Here is a 22,141-nt window from a genome sequence, read left to right as displayed (position 1 = left end):
TTGATCTACATGTCTATTTGGTGCCAATACCAAACCATTTTGTAACTATAACTTTGTAGTACAGTTTAAGGTCTGGTATTGTGATGCTACCTGCTTCACTCTTCTTGGTAAGGATTGCTTTGTCTATTCTGGGTCTCTTATTTTTCCAAATCAATTTCATAATTGATTTTTCTGTATCTATAAGGAATGATGTTGGATTTTAATTGGATCTGTATTAAATCTGTATAGCACTTTAGGTACTATGGCCATTTTGACAATATTAATTCTGCCCATCCAGGAGCATGGAAGATCTTTCTATCTTCTAAGGTCTTCAATTTCTTTCTTTAGTGTTCTATAGTTTTCATTGTAGAGGTCTTTCACCTCTTTTATTAAATTGATTCCCAATTTGTTGTGGTTTTTGGTTTTTGGTTTTGTGAATGGGGTAGTTTTCCTAATTTCCCTTTCAGAGGATTCATCACTGATGTATAGAAATATATTTGATTTATGAGCATTGATTTTATATCCTGCTACATGGCTGAATTCATTTATTAATTCTAGAAGTTTTCTGGTGGACTTTTTGGATCCTCTAAATATAGAATCATGTTGTTGGCAAATAATGATAGCTTGAGTTCTTCTTTTCTTATTTGTATCTCTCTAAATTCTTATTACTCTGGCTAATTTGAAGAACTACATTAAAAAGAAGTGGTGAAAGAGAGCATTCCTGGCTTGTTCCAATTTTTAGAGGGAATGCTTCCAATTGTTTTCTATTTAGAATGATGTTGGCCTTGGGTTTAGCATAGATAGCTTTTACAATGTTGAGGTATGTTCCTATCATCCCTAGTTTTTCTACTATTTTGAACATGAAAGGGTGCTGTATTTGTAAAATACTTTCTCATATCAACTGATATAATCATATAATTCTTATCTTTAAGTCTATTGATGTAATGAATTACATTTATTAATTTTCATATGTTGAACCAACCTTGCATCCTTGAAATGAACTCCACTTGATCATGGTGCACTATTTTTTAATATGTTTTTCTATGCAATTTGTCAGAATCTTGCTGAGAATTTTTGCATCTGTGTTCATCAGAAATATTGTTCTGAAATTTTCTTTCTTTGATGTGTCTCTGTCTGGTTTTGGTATCAGGGTGATACTAGCCTCATAGAATGAGTTTGGAAGGGTTCCCTCATTTTCTATTTCATGGAATAATTTGAGGAGTACTAGTATTAATTCTTCTTTGTAGGTCTTTTAGAACTCATCTGAGAATCTGTCTTGTCCTGGGCTTTTCTTGGTTGATAGGCTTTTGATGGCATCTTCTATTTCCTTGCTTGAAATTGATCTGTTTAAATTGTATATGTTCTCCTGGTTCTGTTTGGGCAGATCATATATATGCCTTTATAAATTTGTCAGTGTCTTCAAGGTTTTATAATTTAGTGGATTATAAATTTTCAAACTAGTTTCTAATTATCTTCTGTATTTCAATAGTTCCATCATAATATTTCCTTTTTCATCATGAATTTTAGTAATTTGAGTTTTCTCTCTCATTCTTTTCATTAGGGTGGCTAAGGTTTTGTCAATTTTATTTATTTTTTTCAAAAAATCATCTTTTTGTTTTGTCAATTTTTTGAATTGATTCATTTTACTCAATTTCATTGATTTCAGCCCTGATTTTAATTATCCTGTCTTCTCCTACTTTGGGTGTTGGTTTATTCTTTCTTCTAGGGATTTGAGATGTAAAATCAGGTCGCTTATTAATTGACTTTTTCTTTTTTTTTTTGAGAGAGAGAGAATTTTTTAATATTTATTTTTTAGTTTTCGGTGGACACAACATCTTTATTTTATTTTATTTTTTTATGTGGTGCTGAGGATCGAACCCAGTGCCTTGCACATGACAGACAAGTGTGCTACCGCTTGAGCCACATCCCCAGCCCAACTTTTTCTTCTTTTAATGAATGAGCTTTATGCAATGAACTTTCATATTTGCACTGCCTTCATAGTATCCCAGAGATTTTGATAGGTTGTATTGGAGTCCTAATTTACCTTAAAGAATGTTTATTTCCTCCCTGATGTCTTCTGTTATCCATATGTCATTCAGTAGTATATTATTTAGTCTCCAGGTGTCAGCGTAGTTTCTATATCTAATTTCATTCTATTATATTCAGATAGAATGCAAGGTAGTATCTCTATTTTTCTGTATTTGTTAAGAGTTGCTTTGTGGCATAACATATGGTCTATTTTGGGAAAGGATCCATGTGCTGCTGAGAAAAAAGTGTATTCACTTGTTGATGGATGGAATATTCTATATGTATTAAGTCTAAGTTATTGATGTTTTATTGAGTTCTACAGTTTGTTGAGTTTTTGTTTGGAAGATCTGTCCAGTGGTGAGAGAGGTATGTTAAAGTCACCCAGAATTATTGTGTTGTGGTCTATTTGATTCTTAAAGTTGAGAAGGGTTTGTTTGATATACATAGATGCCCCATTGTTTGGGGCATAGATATTGATTATTATTATGTCTTGTTGATGTGTGAACACCTTAAACAGTATGATATGTATATCCATCTTTATCCCTTTTCACTAGCTTTGGTTTGAAGTCCACTTTATCTGATATGAGGATGGAAACCCTTGCTTGTTTCCACAGTCCATTTGAGTGGTGTTTTTTCCCATCTTTTCACCTTCAGTGTGTGAATGTCTTTCCCTGTGAAATGAGTCTCTTGAAGGCAACATATTGCTGGGTCTTTTTTTTTAATCCAGTCTGCCAGTCTATGTCTTTTATTTGATGAGTTTAGGCCATTCACACTTAGGGTTAATACTGATATATGTTAGTACTGATATATGTTTTGTATGCCCAGTCATTTTGGTTTATTTTTGGTTTTTACTTGACTTGGTTACTCCTTTGATTGCCCTTTCCCTTAGTGTAGTTCCTCCCTTTGCAGATTTTCATTGTTGTTTTTAATTTCCTCCTCATGGAATATTTTGCCAAAAATCCAATAATGAAAGTCCTAGAAAAATCAATATGAGGGCATAAAAAAATCCTAAATGAAGAACTCTCATTCAAAGTGGCCTCACCAAAAAAAAAATTTTTAAAATAAAAAAAAAAAAACTAGAAAAAAAATCCTCCTTCCCAGAAAAAAAAATCCTCCTTCCCTTTACTTCCCTTCAATCTCCTTTCAGTATTTCTTAGTAACTAAACTACCCAGGAGCTAGAGGACAGAGAAGCTTGATGATATAACCCTTAAAAATAAGGCATCCAGAGCAACAGAAGAGTGAATAAGAGTGAAAAATGAATCTGGAGGAACAAATGGAAAATATGTGGCACACAGAGCAAGCAAAACAACAAATGTACACTATATATTTCAACTCCTGGAGGCTCATTCATTCACTCAGAAAATATATTCTAAGTTAGCCACAGAGCCACAACATTCTAGGGAAATTTCCTCTCAGCCACATGAGAACATGTTGCTACCTACACACACCATGGAAGTATTGGTGCCACCTCTGTTCCCACCAGAATTGGGTAGGGTGAGGTATGTGTAGATAACAGACACAGCCTAAGGAATATTGCTCTTTTTAATGTTTGTTTTATTTTATTTTAAAATTTGGGGGGTACTAGGAATTGAACTTAGGGGCCATTGACCACTGAGCCACATCCCCAGCCCTATTTTATATTTTTATTTAGAGACAGGGTCTCACTGAGTTGCTTAGTGCCTCATTATTATTGTTGTTGTTGTTGTTATTGTTGTCATTTTAATATTTTTGGTTGTAGATGGACACAATACCTTTATTTTTATGTGGCGCTGAGGATTGAATCCAGTGCTTCACACATGTGAGGCAAGTACTCTACCATTGAGCCACAATCCCAGCCCTAGTGCCTCATTTTTGCTGAGGCTGGCTTTGAATGCACAATCCTCCTGTCTCAACCTCCCAAGCCACTGGGATTACAGGTATGCTCCATGCCCAGCTTAATGTTTATCTTTAATTTCACTGGTATTACTTTTGGTGTTGTTTGGTTTCCCCCTTATTATTTAATATTTCATAGATTAATTCAAACTTATGTCTTTAAAATAAGTGTTAAAAAAGAGGAGAGAATATAAAAACAAGAAACCAATAAGAATAAATACATTTCTCTTTCTCGTCTCACTTTTTCTTCTTATGTATTCTCCCATTTTTTTTGCTTTGTCTATTTTCTCTAGTCATTTCATGCCCCATATATATTAATATTAATTTTTAATTTTTTTAATATCTAAATTTTCAGTATATTCTAGATTATTTCTCCCCTTTTCCACTTTTGGATCAGTGGAGTTGCAGATAATATATTCAATAAGCTTTTGTGCCTTGTTGGATATAGTTTGCTCTCAAGTGGTACAGTTACTGTTGATTATTATCTCCGTTAAAAGGGTTCTTGAGATTAATCATAACTTTGAACACATTTAAGAATGTGCTTTGATGCTGAGATACATACCAGTTTGGGTACTTAGCAAAGGGAAATCAAATAACTAAAACAACCCACATATAACAATGAAAGAGATATCCATCCAAGCCAAAGTATAATTCTCAACACAGAATCTCAGAAAATATCAAAAAACAAGGTAATAAGTCATGTCCAAAAATTCATAACACCTTCAATAACTGAACACAGATATTGTAGTAGAGGAAATATGGGACAAATAATTCAAAAAGCATACTATTAAAATAATTGATGAATTAAAGAACTAAGGAAGAAAATTCAAGATATGAAAAGCACTTCTTTAAAGATATAGTACTCAGAAATCTTGGAAATGAAAAATTCAGTAAGTCAAATAACTAAATCCAGAGTGTCGCCAATAGACTAAATCAAGTAGAAGAAAGGATATCAGGGCTTGAAGACAAGGTGAATGAACTAAAACATTCAGAGAGTAATAAAGAAAAAACTTGTAAACTATGAACAGAATATATAAGAGCTCTGAAACAATATTTAAAAACCAAACTTAAGACTCATAGGCAGTGAGGAAGGAAAAGGAATACAGGCCAATGGCATAGAAAATGTATTCACTGAAATTATAACAGAAAATTTCCCTAATATTGGGAAAGAAATAGACATACTAGTACTAAAAGCATTTAGTTCTCCAAATAGACATTATTGGGTAGAAAAAAAAATAAAAGAAAACACATCCATGACATATTATATTAATAATGACAAAAATTCAGAATTAAAAATTTTAAAAACAGCAAAAGAAAAGTGCCAAGTCACTTATAAAGGCAAACATATAAAAAATAACAGCAGATTTCTCATCAGAACATGGAATGCTATATTTCAAATCCCAAAAGAAAATAACTGCCAATCTAGATTACTATATACCTAGCATAGTTATTCTTCAGAATCAAAAGAGAAATGAAGACCCTCTGTTATTGTTTAGATGTGTGTCCCCCAAAAGCTCATGTGTAAGGCAATGCAAGAATGTGAAATGATTAGATTATGAAAGCCTTAACACAATCAGAGAATTAATCCCCTCATGGGGATTAACTGAGAGGTAACTTTAGGTAGGTAGGGTGTGGCTAGAAAAGGTGGATCCCTGGGTGTGTGCCTTTGAGGTAGATATTTTGTCTTTGTTGAGCAGAACTCTCTTTGCTTCCTGATTGTCATGTCTTGAGTCACTTCTCTCCACCACACTTTTCTGCCATGATGTTCATTCTTACCTCAAACCCCAAAGAATGGAGTCAGCTGTCTGTGAATTGAGACCTCTGAAACTGTGATCCTCCAAATAAACTTTTTCTCCTAAAATTGTTCTTGTCAGGTCTTTTAGTTACAGCAAAAAGCTCAATAAAACATCAAGATGAGCATAATCAAGGAAATTTATGACCACTGAACCAGCATTACAGAAGCTTTTTAAAAGAATCCTACACCCAGCAAAGGAAGAAAAATAAACACTGTTCTAATAACTGTTTTTAGTGAATACCCAAGCTCTTGCTGGTCCACCATGGATAACTGATTAGCTTCACACATCACCCTATCACAGACTGTGCACAGGGATTCTGACTCTGCTACACTTTGCCTGGCTTCTCTGGCCTTCCTTTGAAATCTCATTGGAAGACTTCATGACCCTTAACTCCAGCATCTTAACAATGCCAAAGTCTGTCACTAACTTGAGCAATAGCCAGGGCCCCCTTGTGCTATGGCTGTAGTTTTCTCTGAATGATTTGATAGCTGAGCACAGTGCAATGAATCCAGGTGGAACAACTTACTAGGCATCACGGTATGCACAGAGTTCCCCCATGATGTCTCTCAAACTCATTTGAGTTTTCACTTCTACACCCTTGAGCCTTTAGTAGTATGGTCTTGCTGTTTCTTAAGCTTCCCTCTAGGCTTCTTTCCTACTATCTCTGTGTAAAGTACTTAGTTTCTCTTTAGTGGTGGTAATCTCTTCAGCAACCACAACTTCCTTGACCCCAATATTACATGTGTTTCTTCTTTGGTCAAACTGCAAGTTTTTCAAATCTTTCCTCTCTGCTTTCTGCTCCCAGTTCTCACTATAAACCTGGATAAAAGCTTCCAGCTATATCCATGCCACTGCCTGAAAGTTGTGCTGCCTTGAAATTTCTATTATCAGATTATTTAGTCCATCACCATTAAATTCAGCCTCACAGAAAGTATCAGAACATGGGCAAAATATAGAGAATTTATTTTCCAGGATGATTACATAAATGGTGTCTAGTCTAATTCCCAGTGGACTCCTTGCTCCCCTCTGAAACTTCACGAGCATAGTATTTACTGTTTGCATTTCTTTAAGCATTCAAGGCTTTTGAGATTTCAGCAGAAGCCTATTGAAATTTCTAAGTCTTCTTCAGTCAGTGTCTTCAAATTTTACCAACTCCTCCTGCAAACCAGTTTCAAAGGCTTCTAAACCACACGGTGAGATTAGTCACAGCAATGATACTACTTCTTGGTATAAATTTCAGTGTTAGCCAGTTTTTCAATGCTGTGACCAAAATACCTAACAAGAACAACTTAGAGGAGGAAAAGTTTATCTTGGGCTCACTGTTTCAGAGACTCAGTTCATGGTCAACTGACTCCATTGATCCGGGTCCCAGATGACAGTGATACATCATGGTAGAAAAGGCATGTGGGAGAAAATTTGCTCATCTCTTAAAAGCCAGGAAACAGAAAGAGGTGCCAGGGACAAAATATAAATTCCACAGGCATATTCCAGTGACCAACTTACTCCAGTCACACTATACCTGCCTACAGTTATCTCCCCATACAGTAGTGCTTTCAAACTATTAATTCATCAAATGGATCACTCCACTGATTGGGTTATAGCTCTAATAATCTACTCATGAGCTTTTCACATCTCATAACCAAATCATAACAGTCACTATTGGTATTGATTGGTAAATAAATTGAAATGTGGCAAGATTAGCATTAAGATATTAATCAGGGGGCTGTTGCACTATTCCAGTCAACAAACGGTGGTAGCATGAACAAAAACACAGAGTGAAAATGAAAAACATTTCATCTAGGACATCGAATGTGAGATGCAAAGAAGCCAGTGTAGTGCAGATGCCCTATGGATGACTGGCTATGTGGATCTGAGCACAGTAGCAAAATGTGGGCTTGAGTTGTAGATATAGGAAGGAAAAGTACATAGTGATGGAAATCATAGAAGGGACATTTGAACAGGTGTCAGGGACAATACTGACATAAGACACATGAAGAAATACTGAAGGAACCAGTAAAAAAAAAAATGAAGATAATAAGACATTTTGAGAAGTTTAGCTGTGAAGGAAAAAAAGAATGGTTTATCATACTAGTTAAACAACACAGGGGCTAAAAATCATATTACTAATATCTATGTTTGAATTTGGGCTCTGCCACTTACTATTTTACAAAGCTGAACAAATAACTTAATCTCAAGATCAGCATTCAGGTTTTCTCAACTCTAAAATAGGGCAGTTACCTACTGAATAGGGTGGTTCATGAACTAAATGAAACATACTTTCAATTATTATGTACACATTTTGCATAAAGTAGGATATTCAAAGTGAGTGTAACAGCTTGTCAAGATTGGTTAGATGGAAACCCAGATCTTGGTTCACATTCTTTTTTATTTTTTTTCAAATAAAATATATATAATGGTTAATTTGAATTGTAACTTGATTGAATTAAGAGATGTAAATGATTAAGAGGCTTATGGGTATGTCAGTGACAGTGAGTCTAGGAATGATTGGCATGTGGGATAGCCAACTGAAATGGAGATCCTTCTAAGCGTGGGCAGCACTAAGATGGTGGCTTGGATGGAATAAAATTGGAAGAACAAGGAAGCAGCAGCAGATGCAAGCTCTATTCTTGAATGGGCTTACTTGCTTTATTATTTGATTGCTGCTGTGATCTTCTGAGGATATTGGACTCTCGCTTCTTCACTCTTCCAAAGTGGACTCTGCCAGTGATTTTCCAAAAGCCTTTGATCTTAGACTAGAGTAGGACCATTGATCCCTCTTTTTCTGGGGCTTCAGCCTCTTGGATTGTACAGCTACTGATTCTTCCAGCTCTCCAGCCTGTAGACAGCCATTGTGGACTATCCAGCTTCTGGTTGCATAAGCCAAACTAATAAGTCCCCTTTTCATAATTGTACTTCCTGTTGATTTTGTTCCACTAGAGAACCCTGACTAATACAATATATTTTCTAAAAAAAAAAAAAAAAAAAAAACCTAATTTCCCTAAAACACTCAGACAATTGCAGTTAAGTGGCACTGTAGTCTGCCTAATTGTTTTAATCATTTTACATTTTTTATTGGTTCATGATGGTTGTATATGATGATGGGATTTTGGTTCTGGTTCTTTCTCCTCTGGATCACTCACTCTTAGGTAAGTTTGTATATTACCTGACCAAGTCAAACAAGGACCTATCTCATTGAACAGTTGTAAGGATTAAATATGTAATCTTCCAAAGGTACTTAAGATAGTGTGGTGTTTTTTTCATGGTTTAGTACATGTAAAAGACTTTGTAAAGTGTTTTACAGATGATAAATATTAATAATTATCATAACTATCAGTACTGACTAAACATCAGCATTAATATGGGCATTAAAAATTCAGATTCACATCAAAGAGGTGTTAAAATGGAATTACATAATGGGAACTGGGCCTTAAGGAGTAGCACAGAGAATGTGAATTATCAGAAAAATCTAACTGAATCTGATTGAGTGAATTCCTCAATGTCAAAGATTCTTTTGATACAGTTTCAAGTAAAAGAAAAATAATCAATTAAAGTATTATTTTATTCTCCTCTTTAAGAGAAAGCTCCTTTGAAGCTCAGGCAAATTCCAGCTAGGCCTGAGCTGGAATTAAAGGAGGCTAACTGTTGAAGTCAAAAGTTTAGGAGAAGCCAGAGGAGCTCCTAAGATTTATACTAGACAGACCAAATAGCAGCTGGCAGAAAAACAGAGCAAATAAAACAAGAAAGTGACCAATGGGACATGGAAAATTCAAAACCCTGAGAAAACCATTTAGAAAAAAAAAAAAGCAGGGGAGGGGTAAGAGAAAAAAAATTGAGATATTTGATGATAGTTGACATAAAAGTTATAGAACATCAAACGCTGAAATTTGCAGAACCTTACTATGTGCCAGGCATAATCATAAGGATATGTATACATGCATATACAGATATAACATCATATATCACATGTAAGACAATGAAAGAATTTTCAGAGGTGAAATGATTAGATATGAGAGGCATAACCTGGGCAATAACTGTTGATAGTAATTGTTGGCAGGTAGGTTGGGGCTGCAGGAAGTATGTCACTGGGGGTATGACTTTGGCATTATATTTTGTCTCAAGTGAGCAGAGTTTTCTCTGCTTCCTGATTGTCATGCTTTCCTCCACCAGGCTCTTCTGCCATGATATTCTGCCTCACCTCCAAACCAGAGCTATAGAGTCAGATGGTCATGGATTGAACCTCTGAGGCTGAAATTCCAAATAAACTTCTCCTCCTCTAATTGTTCTCAGGTATTTTGGTCATAGAGATGCAAGCCTGACTAAAATACATTCTCTCAATTTTCCCCCATGTATTAGTCCAAGTTCTTCGAAGAAACAGAACTAATAGGATATATGATATATGTAAGAGGGGCCTTAATTTGAGAATTGGCTCATGAATGCTGAGAATTTCCATACTATGCTGTCTGCAAACTAAAGACTCCTGGAAGAAGATGGTGTAATTCAATTAGAGTCCAAGGCCTTTGAGAACCAGAGAGCCAAAGTTGTAACTCTCAATCAAAGACTAACACAAACTGGCAAGAAACTGATTTAAGCCAAGGAAACAGAGGCCTAATAAGGAACAGTGATGTCCCAAAAAACAAAAAGATAGATGTCCCATCTCTAGAAGGCCTCCCACAAGGTCCCACCTCTTGAAGGTCCTCCACCTCAAAACTACCCCACTGAGGATGAGGCTTCCATCCACTGGGGAACAAACCACATCTGAACCACAGAGTGGTCTTTTTCAGTCTACTGATTAAAATGCTAATCTATTCTAGAATCACCCTTAAGAGACACTTAGAAATTATGTTTTACCAGTTATCTGGGCATCCACAAACCCAGTCAAATTGACACATAAAATAACCTAGCATAAGTTGCTCCTAAAGTAACTGGTTTCCTTAATTTTCTTTCCTTTTTCTTCTTAACTTTTTTTTCTATTTGTTGTATTCTTTTGACATCCCACCTGCTTTTTTCATATCTGCCCTGGCACTGATCATATTTCATTATGTATTTATTATCTAGCTTACATATGTACCCCCTAACCTTATCCCACACATTCAACATGCTAAATAAGAATTGTACTTTATTTACCTCTGTAACTCTAATGTTTTATTACAACTGGTATTAAGGAAATGGCCACTGGATGAAAGAAATAAGTATTATTAATGCTCTCCTAAATTCTAATTCAGTTTTGAAAAGAAAACAAAAGGTCAATTTTTTCCAAAGAATGTTATTTATAATTTGAAAATGTTGAAAAATATCCATATGCCAAAGACTATGAGTATGGTTAAAACACATGTGTGCATGTGCACACACATACAAATGTACTTAAAACATTTCAAAGTATACAAAATGTACTTTAAATATCTCAATAGTACAGCTAAGAGGATTTTTAGGGTGGTAAAATTATTCTATATTTCAGTATAATGGTGAATACATTTCATTTTACAAATCTCCAAAATCCATAGGATATACAATGTCAAGAGTGAATCTTAATGTAAACTATGAACTTTGGGTGATAACTCATCAATTAGAGCAAATATATCTTTCTATGGTGGAATGATAATGGTGGCAGACATTGTATACAGGTCAAGACTTGGGTATATAGAAACTTCAAGTACTTTCTGCTTAGTTTTTGTGTGAACTTAGTTATTCTAAAAAACATTTTTAAAATAAATAAACATTACAATGTATCAATATGATGGAAGTGTGTATTCAAATGATACCATTATATTTTATGGAATGGAAATCATACTCTAAACTGGAATTATATACTATATATAGTTGCTTAGATATTAAACTATCATAAATTAAGGAAAGTTGAATTAATTTTACTTCTTATATTTTCCTTTAAAGTCACTGCATTTCACAGAAGGAAGGGAAAGATAGGAAGAATATAGGACAGAAAGAAGAGAGAAAGATAGGAAAACAATTATGCCACATTTCTATATGAGAAATTCAGATCAAAACTCTTAAGAATTATTTATTTAGGGACCCATTCTTAACCTCCATCCCATTATTAGTATGATGATAGGCTTGAAATGTACTTTCAGAGAATGTTCTATTATTTTTGCTTATAAAAAATTTCTGTGGTTTGGGTCAAACTAAAAAAATAAAGTCATCTTTCTCAAGCAAAGAGATAAAATTTCAATATTCATTTCAACCTGGGTGCATCATAGAAAGGACCCATTATCCATTACATGAATACAAGCCAATAAAAATAGTTATAGGCTTGACTGAGTTGACTCAAATGCAATTGCAAAACTCACAATCTGTTCTGCATGCCTTCAGTCGTACTAATATAATGAGTCTACACATACACGGCAGCTTTTCAGTATGTTCAGAAGCAATTAACAGGAATGTTACTAACTTATGGGTTTGATAAATCTGTTTTAAAGATACAAAAAGTAAATGACTGCATGGATTTAACATTGCAAGAGAAACTCATCCAAAATCAACTATAGCCAAGATTAATATTAAAAATTGGGTAAATAGACTTTTCAAATCACAATATTTGTTAACGTGCCATGTTGGTATAAATCATTTTTTATTTCTGGTTTAACTTTTTTCTCAAAATAATACTTACAGATCTGATTGGTAGTATTCTTTAATCAACCATATGTCTCATATAATTTTTATAATATGTGATAGAAAAAAATCCATAGATCTGTTTATTCCTGCTTTCTTTTTTTACTTGGAAGGAACAGGAGAAACTATATTTTTTACAGAACAGCATATAAATGTGTGAACATTTTAGAATGTACTTTTTAAGTATATTTCAAAATGTACATATCATATTTCTTCCTTACACCAATTTAAAGTCACCAGGGTTTCAGATCATTTTCTTGCAGTACCACACTAAGTAACAAGGAGTTCGTAATTACTCACTTACTATCAGGATTTCTAAACCTGACATTTTCTTTTTCAAAACCCAGACTGACAGATTGTCAAGCTTTCATTGCAGATCTCTGCAAGATTCTAGCCAACTGTCTTGCTAACACAGCTATCCCACCTGGGGCAAGAGGACAGAGAAATGACCTCTCTACATGGACCTTCTTTAAGTACGACTCTGTAACAAACTAAAATAATGAGAGAAAATTATGGAAAATTGAGATCAAAATTTAAAAGGCTATATTAGCTCACAAAAATGGTAGCCCAAACTGCCTAACTCAAATATTTAAGAAAAGAAATTTTTAAAATTAGAAATCTAAGATTGAAAATGCCTATTCACAGAAAATAAATCACAACACTTCTTATAGTACACATATTTTAAAAAGATGCAATCATTCAGGTTATCTATTCGGGAACAAGTAGAAAATAATGCCTTCAAAGAACAATTATCTGTTCTTAGTAATAGACCTTGGAATCAGCTGCCTTAAGTGATTCCTTATGGGATACTACTGAATAGTCTATAGATCATTCTTTGCCTACCCTCAGAACCCATATCACCTGGGCCAGATTTCCTGCTTTTAGCCTTCCCACTGTAGAAAACATATCCATGTAATATGTTCATATTGTGCTGATTACTTACAAAAATGTCAAGCAATGTGCAAAATCATGGTAATTCAAAACAAAGAGATATGGATCTCCCATGAAGAAGCTTAATGTACGCTGAGACCAAGTGAATAAACAGTTCACTGTGCACAAAATCAGATCCAAATATGCAAAGCTTTTTGACCGAGGAATATATATGTTTCTCTTCAGCAGAAATCACATCCTACCAGCACAGTATCAGGAAAGATCGAGAGGTTGCATACTGACAATTAGACCAGGAAAAGAAAAGTGTTTCTGGTAGATAAAGCAGAAAAGGAAAACAAGCAATGTAAGGTGAAAGCTGATGCTCAAACAGAGCCACCTGTGTCACCAGACCATACAGGCTAGAACTGAAACTTTTCAAGATCTGACCTTCTCCTAAGAAGGGGAACTGCTTGAGGAACACTGCTTGAGCAACAAGCTGTGAAAGGGAACAACACAGTAACATACATAGGTTGGGGACTTGTGTGACGTATTTTTTGTGTTTTGATTTTTTGCAGGGTTCAGGAGGGGTCTTGTGAGAAGAGGTTCATTGAAGAGATCTGGGATGAAGTTCAGGAGGGTGGCAGGTATTGAGTCACAGTGATGTGAGAGGAAGCCTCACTGCCAGGTTAGGATGGGCATCAGAGTGTGGCATCAGTGGGCATTGACAATCAGACAGTAACAGCTCAGTAAGATCACTGCCAACAGGAAGAACAGGTCAGCATGAAAGGTATATGGCTCTGCAATGGAGCATAGCTAGACTGTGGGAGCACAGTCAGAAAAATAAAGATAAATATGAAGTTATGAAATAAAGAGCCAAGTAGGGCAGGGGCTCTTCCAGTGATTTTATCTCCATTTTATTTCACACTGCCTCTTTCCCTTCTGACTCAAACCCCTTACCAAAAATAGAGAGAGACAACTCAGAATATACACCCTATTAGACATTACTGAATAAGTAGAAGTTAATTATTGTTATACTTGAAAAATCCCCTACAATAACTGGATTTGAAGACTAAAAGAATGAAGTTTATTCATTCTGTCTTTTAGCACCATCTGTACCTCCCCCCCCTACATTTTCCTCTTTCTCTCTCCCTACTTCTGGCCCAAGGCAACCATTCACATTTCTCTCCTTAATAAAAATAAAATATGAGCAAAGTGCAGAGATTGGAATACATTGATTTAGGTGGAAACAAAGTATACAGAAATATGAAGGAAGTCAAAGAACACAGACATGGAGGAAAGTATGAAATAGAAACAAAAGGAGGAAGAGTAAAGAGGTAAGAGATGGGGAATGGCAAATCACAGTTTGTTTTATTTTTAAGAAGATTTTTTAAAATGAGAAAGTGAGGGATTCATTAGTTACATGATACAGTAGTCGACAAATCTTAATTCTTCTCATTTTTTCTAAGCAAAAGTTCAAAGAAATGACAAACTCTTATGGAATCAGCACATATCCCAAAGACTAAAAATGAAGAAGAGATAGGTCTACATATCAAACCTAAACAAAGATGCACATTCTCTGATTCATTGGACATAAGCCTGTGAAGTTAACAAAGCATGATAAGAAATATTTTAATTTCTTCAAACATTCAAGGAGGAAGGGTGCTTAACCACAGTCTCCACAGGAAAGAAAGCTTTAGCAGTACTACCAACCTCCCATCCAATCACAGTTAAGGTTCTGCCATCTCTTCAAGAGGGATCATTTTCCTCTGTGGCTCACCCAACAGACATATTCGGCACAAGCAGCATGCACCTGAACAGGTACAGGGATGCCTAAGGTTTTCTTTGCAGGGAGTCATCTTGCCAACCCACCCTCAGTGCAAGTCAGGGCTTAAGATGCAACTTGATCTGACAGCTAATGTTTACTTTGATCTCACTACATGCAAAGCACTCATTGATGTGCATTGTATATATGATCTCATTTAATCCTATTACTGCCCAATGAGATAGGTACAATATTATCCTTCTTAAATAAAGAGGATTCAAGTAATTTGCCCAAAGCTACACAGCCAGTGACTGGAGAAGCCAAGATAGGATCCCAGCAATCTATCTCCAGAGATTGTTCTTAGCCTTTAAACTATTGCCTATCTCTGCCTAGCCTGTGAGAAGCAGTTTGTAGATATATGTCCAGCGGGAAGCATAATGGAGATTAAATATACTCAATTCATCTGACAATAAATTAAACTTGATACAGTATGAAATTTTCTTTAAAGTTTTAAGAAAATAATGTAATCTATTTTTTTTTTTTGAGATAACTTTAAAATAGTCTGGCCTAAAAGTAGAGTAGACTGAGTACAGTGTGGCAAACATAGCCTGGGGCAAAAACTATTTAGCATGCCCATTTTTTTTAATTAAATTTAAATCTGAGCTAATTAGAATCTATGCCAACAAGTGCAAGCTTAGAATTAGTTCTAGTGTTACAAAATAACTGAAAGAGTCTGAAGGTCCCCAACACATGGAAATGATAAGTGTTTGAGGAGAGAGAAATCTTAATTACCCTGATTTGATCATTACACATTATGGACATGGATAGAATTATCATGCTGTACCACATAAATGTGCACAAATATTACATATCAATTAAAAACAATGTTTTAAAATCCTGATTAATATATTTGTGATAACTTCACTTTTATTTTTAAAAAAGTAAAAATAAAAATTTATCCCTACTGTGTTTTATGTAATTACTTCTATTTACAGTTTTCCTTGAAAAGTTTATACATTTCATTCTCGTACAACAACCCAATTTAAATTTCAGCTTTTCATTATTCCTTGTAAGCAAGCAAATTCTCGTGTTCCTCAGTTCTCGGCAAAAGAGAAGAATAGGCATTGAAAACAACAATTTCTTAGTTTTTTTCTCAGTCTGAAAGTAGGTAAGGCCCATGGAAAACCTAATTAACAAATCAGCAAATCCAGCAAAAAGACTCTTTCCTGGTAGAATGATAGAAGAGTGTTTTGGTCAGCTTTTTTTCTTTGTGACCAAAACATCTGACCATTTAAAGAATGAACGGCTTATTTTGGCTCCTGGTTTGAGAGGTTTCAGTCCACCATTGGCCAACTCCAGTGCTCTGGGCCTGAGTAAGGTGAACATCAGAGGGAAAGTCATGGTAGAGAAAAGCTTGCTTAGCCCATGGCAGCAGGAAAGCAGAAAGAAAGAAAAAAAAATAGAGAGAGAGAAATATTATCTGGGGAAAAGATTAATATTTCTAGATCATGCCCCCAGTGACCTACTCCCTGCAAAGAGGGCATGGATCCTACCAGTTCATTCAGCCATCGATGGATTCATCTACAAATGAGGTCAGAGCTCTCATGATCCAATCACTTCCTAAAAGCCTCCACCTCTGAAACTTGCTGCATTGAAGACCATGCTTTCAAACATGAGATTCTGGGGGACATTTCAGACCCAAAACATAACAAGCAGGTAATTACTTTTGGTGGTTCTCTCATTGGCCTCTGCCTAGAGTTTTTAGTTTCTTGAGTAATCCCAGCCCTTCCACTTCAAATCCTTTCCTTGAGGGCTCCTCCTGTCACTCATCCCAGTCTTCATTTATAACAACCTTCAACTTGCTGCTTCAGTGCCATTAACTCTGAGGTTTTCCTGGGTGACTTCATCCCAACAAAACCACTCAAAACAATGCCACCTCCCTTACTCTTTGTGCACTGATAAGCTTGTCATGATTATATGTTAGATAACTAGTTTAAAATATCTGTCTCCCCACCTAGACTAAAAGGCTCATGAACTAAGATACCATGGCCTTCTTGGTAAGCTCCTGACTGTGCCCTAGAACCCAGAACAGCACCTGGACTATAATTAATGCTCACAGCAAAGTTTACCTGTATCTATGCATCTATTTGAGGTGTGATGTCATTATGGAAACATGTATATTGCTATGGTTTAGATATTTGGAGCCCCAAAAAAACTCATGTGCAAGAACATTCAGAGGTGAAATGATCAGGTTGTGAGAATCTTAACACAATAAGTGAATTGATCCCCTGATGGGATTAACAGGCTGTTAACTGAAGATGGATAGGGTTTGGCTGGAGGAGGTGGGTCATTGTGGGTGTGACTTTGGGGTATATATTTTATATCTGGCAAGTGGAGTCTCTCTCTTTCTCTCTGCTTCATGTTCATCATGTGAGCCACTTCCCTCCTCCACACTCTTCTGCCATGATGTTCAATCTCACCTCAAACTCCAAGGAATAAAGCTGGCTGTCCATGGACAGAGACCTCTGATATTGTTCTGGTAAGGTCTTTCAGTCACAGCAGCATATATGCTAACTAAAAAAGATACTGGTACCAAGAAGTGGGGTCATTGCTGTGACTAACCTGATTGTGTGGTTCAGAAGCCTTTATAGCCTTTTGGAATTTGTGGGAGTGTAACCAAAAACTTGGTCCTTGTCCCCAGGGACAATTCAATAATGAGAACATGGTTCTGAGAAAAAGGAAAAAGAAGTTTTATTGCTTTGCTAGTAAAGGAGAAACAAAGGAGACTCCTGTCCCAGAGGCTGTGATTCTGACCATCAGGAAAACAGAGGGCTTTTAAGGAAGCTCTTCAAAGGATACATTCCAAGGTGTTCCCTGACTGGGGGTCCAGAAGGCACCCTGATGGTATGTTGGGATTCACTTGTTAATTTGGGAGATATTTACTTCCTAGATCTTTTGGCAGATATCTCCTTCCCGGGAGAACAGATAACTCAAAGTAATCTTGTTACCCACCCCCAGGTTAGGAAGGGGAAGAGGGAGAAGAGGAAAGGAAAACATGTCCCTTTATGAAATAAGCCTCAGAGCTATATTCAAAAAGTGAAGTGGACCACTGTTTACAGCAGAAATTTTGAGATGCTTAGCAGTGCAAGCTGGAAATGCTTTCAATTGTTGTAACCAGAGCTTAATGGACAATTCTGGTGGGAGCTTAAAAGACCAGAATGCCAATAGGACTGTGCACAGTAAAGATTAGGATCATAAGGTTTTACAGGAAAAGGAAGACGCTATTGGTAATTGGACTAGAGACCATTCATGTTAAATCTGGCGGAAAAGTTGGCCACATTTTGCCCAGGTCCTGAGACTTTCTGTGAGGCTGATCTTAAAAGCAGTGGACTTCTTAATCTAGCAGAAGAAATTTCTAGGCAACATAGCATTCAGGAAGTGCATTGGTATTGCTGGTAGCTTTTAGCCAAGTTTATTTTGATATATAGGAGCAGAAAGATTTAAAAAACTTGGACTTGAAAGGTAAGAGTAAAACTGGGGCTAAGAAAGCTACGGTTGTTAAAGACATTACTGCCACTAAAGAAATTCTTTAGACTTTACCCAGAGACAAGAAGAAAGATGGTTGAGGGCATCTCAAGAGCTGGCAAGATCACACCCATCTCAGGCTCAAAATTCTCTTGAGAAGAGACTAGTGGGGCATCCTTCTTGCATAAGAGGACCTACGAAGTTTTTTTCAATGTTCTCAGCCACACAGACACTCGCAGGTTGCTGCAGACATAATCCCTGAAGGCTTTACTACTGCTCAAGATGGCAGCAGACCTTGGCATCAAGCACATGGTGCTGGTTCTGCAGGAATGCAGGATGCTGGAGTTAGGGGATCATGGAGGATTCCACCAAGATTCCAAAGGAAGATCTGGGAGGTCACACAAAGTGTACCAGGATCAGAATTCCTGCAGGCAGCCCCTGAGAGGGCAATGTGTAGAGATTTGAGGAGGAAGCCGAAGCTGTAGTAGAGACCCCCAAGATTAAGAAATGCCAGTACAGAAGAATGACTGCTGAGGAAAGTTACAGGAATCAAGCATAGACAAGCCAACAGAAAGGCCACTTGGACTACTATCTAGAAGGCCACAGGGGCAGAGCTACACAAGCCCTTTGGAGAGAATATCATAATGCTACATGCTCCAGATGCCAGACACAGAACTATAAGACATTTTTTTGTCCAGCTGGATTCCATTCTTGCTTTGGTCCCATCCCTTCTTCTATGCCCCTATTTTTCTGAATGAAAATGTTTACTTTGTAACTTTATATAGGATACTTGTAAATTTCTTTTGATTTTTATAGGAGCTCATGATACAAGCTTCCCTAAGTCTCAGAGGAGATATTAGACTGAACTTTTAGGTAATCTTGGAATTGTTGAGACTATGGGAACTCTTAGTATTGGCATCAGATCCACATTTTAGGTCAGGAGCCATTTTTATCTAGGGACTCCTAAGTTTCAATTTAGGAGCCATTTTGTCTAGAGATCCTGAGGCAATACTGCTTAGCTTCCCATAAGGATATGTGCCTGATAAAGGGTCAACCACACCCCAGTCCATGAGGTAACCCCTAAGCATGCTTGTGAAATTCCTCTTGTGGGCTACAAAGCTGCCCTGTGAGTGCCCACAGGCTGCTGCTCTCCTCGGAGGGACAGCCTTATCAGTTTGCCCTATGCTCTGATAATAAATCTCTCAAGTGGGATTCCAGTGTATGGTGTGTTCTTTGGATTTTTCAAGTGTCCTTTCACTTAGAAATGGACAAAACGTATTTTACAATGTCAGATACGTGTAAGCTTTTTGGGTCTGGGCAGAATGTTATGGTTTAGATGTGAGGTTTCCCCCAAAAGCTCATGTGTGAGGAAGTGCAAGAACATTCAGAGGTAAAATGATCAGGTTATGGGAGCATTAATCCAATCCATGAGTTAATATCTTGATGGGATTAATTGGGTGTTAACTGAAGATGGGTAGTGTGCGGCTGAAGAGGTGAGTCATTGGGGGTGTGCCTTTGGGGTATATATTTTATATCTGGCAAGTGAATTGCCTCCCTGCCCCCCCACCTTTCTGATCATCACATGAGCAATTTCCCTCTGCCACAGTTTTCTACCATGATGTTTGTTCTGCCTCACCTCGAATCCTGAGACGTGGGGCTGGCAGTCTATGGACTGAGTCCTCTGAAACCATAAGCCCCCAAATAAAATTTTCCTCCACTACAATTGTTCTAGTCAGGTCTTTCAGTGACAGCAGTGAAAAAGCTGACTAAAACTTGTTTCAAAACTATAAATTACGGTCTGAGATTGTGGCTCAGTGGTAGAGCACTTGCCTCGCATGTGTGAGGCACTGGGTTTGATTCTCAGCACTGAGTATAAATAAATAAATAAAATAAAAGATCCATCGACAACTAAAAATATTTTTTAAAATAATAATAATAATAATAATAATAATAATAAATTACTACAAGAAGTGTAAAAAATGGCAAATATTCAATTTGATTTCCAAACTATTACATGAGACATCTTATCCTGTCACTATCAGCATAAGATACCCAACTAAATTCAGTTAAACAATCATTGTCACTGGTGAAGGCTGGATAGTACAGAAATTTTTATTCATTATTAAGTTTGCAAATAAAACATAATAGGAATTTTATATCATTACAAATATAGCCAAACTGGATACCATTCTGTGATGCAATTGGTTTAAAACCTTTAGGCACAAGTTTTAATTTTATGGTTGCTTGATCATCTCCGATCATTACCCCATACCCACAGTTAGTGTATTTGCCCCAGAACAATGAATATTAAACTAGCTTAAGGATCAAGGAATGAATCATCCAATTAAGAGTCAAATAACTTTCTCATTACTTTCAAGCTCAAAAAAATGCAATCTTTCAGAATATAATCAACTAAGGGGAAGGAATGTGCTTAAGAAAGAGCAAAGCTACTTCAATCATAATGAATGTTTAGAAAAGAAAACAAGTATCTTCAGGAAAAATAATGGCAATAACTAAAATCAATCTATTTCATTATTTAACATATTTCATTATAAGTTAGATACATGTTACACTTACTTCTAAATAGGATAATTGATCTTGGTTTAATTTGAAATATATTCATTTAAGAAGGCAGGTACTCATCTTATTGAGCCTGTTATTAACTTCACACATTAAAGTATTCTCCCTTAAAATGCTAGTGAAAGTGAGATCTCTCTAGTGAAACATTCAGAAGTGTACAATTTTTCATCTAAAATGTCATTTCATTTTATTCTTTAAAAAATCAGACTATCAACTATATATACATATATATTTTATTGATTATTACATTGTTAAGCATAATCTAATCATCATCCTCATGAACCATTTTTTTTTTCCTGGCCATTTTCATTCTTGTTACTCCAGGTATAATCAGTTTTTCTGTTTCTTAAATAGGCCATATTCCTTTCTACCTCGGTATTAGTGCTCCTTGCTAGAATTTTTTCCTCAATTCTATCCCCATTTTTGTCTACTACTTTTTCAGTTTGAGATTAGCTTATGAATCACTTTGTTAAGGAAATCACCTGGGTTTCTCAACCATGTCATTGCCCTAGATTTATCTTCTCAGGGCCCTCTAACCAAGTATACATAACCATAACTTTTAAAATAATTGTTAATGATTGTTCATCCTCTATCTCTAAAAATTCACTAACTAAAATCCCTAGTGAAGAATCACTAGGGATTCTAGAAATAAGATGTTATACCTTTTCCTAGAGTTGTTTATAAACAACAAGGGGGCGTGAGCAATGAAGCCTATGTTAGAGCCCTGAGATTTTCAAAATGAACTATTTCACTTACATGTATGATACTTGTTATGATTTGGACGTGGTGTCCTCCAAAAGCTCACGTGGAAGATGATGCAAGAAGGTTTAGAGGACAAAGGATTGGGTTATGAGAGCCTTAACCCAATTAGTGAATTAATCTCCTGATACGATTAAGTGGTAACTGAAGATGGGTATGGTTTGGCTAGAGGAAGTGGGTCAGTGAGTTGTGGCTTTAGTGTATATATTTTGTATCTAGCTGATGAAGTCCGTCTCCCTCTGCTTCCTGATCATCATGTGAGTCACTTCCCTCTGCCACTCTTCTGTCATAATGTTCAGTCTCACCTAGAGCCCCAAGGAATGGAACTCGCTGTCTATGGACCAAGAC

This window comes from Marmota monax, unplaced genomic scaffold, assembly GCF_021218885.2.
Source record: "Marmota monax isolate L192 unplaced genomic scaffold, Marmota_monax_Labrador192_F-V1.1 WCK01_AAM20220418_F8-fsc00001, whole genome shotgun sequence".
Classification (NCBI taxonomy): domain Eukaryota; kingdom Metazoa; phylum Chordata; class Mammalia; order Rodentia; family Sciuridae; genus Marmota; species Marmota monax.
The sequence above is the reverse complement of the archived record's forward strand: the minus strand, read 5'-3'. Positions refer to the sequence as shown.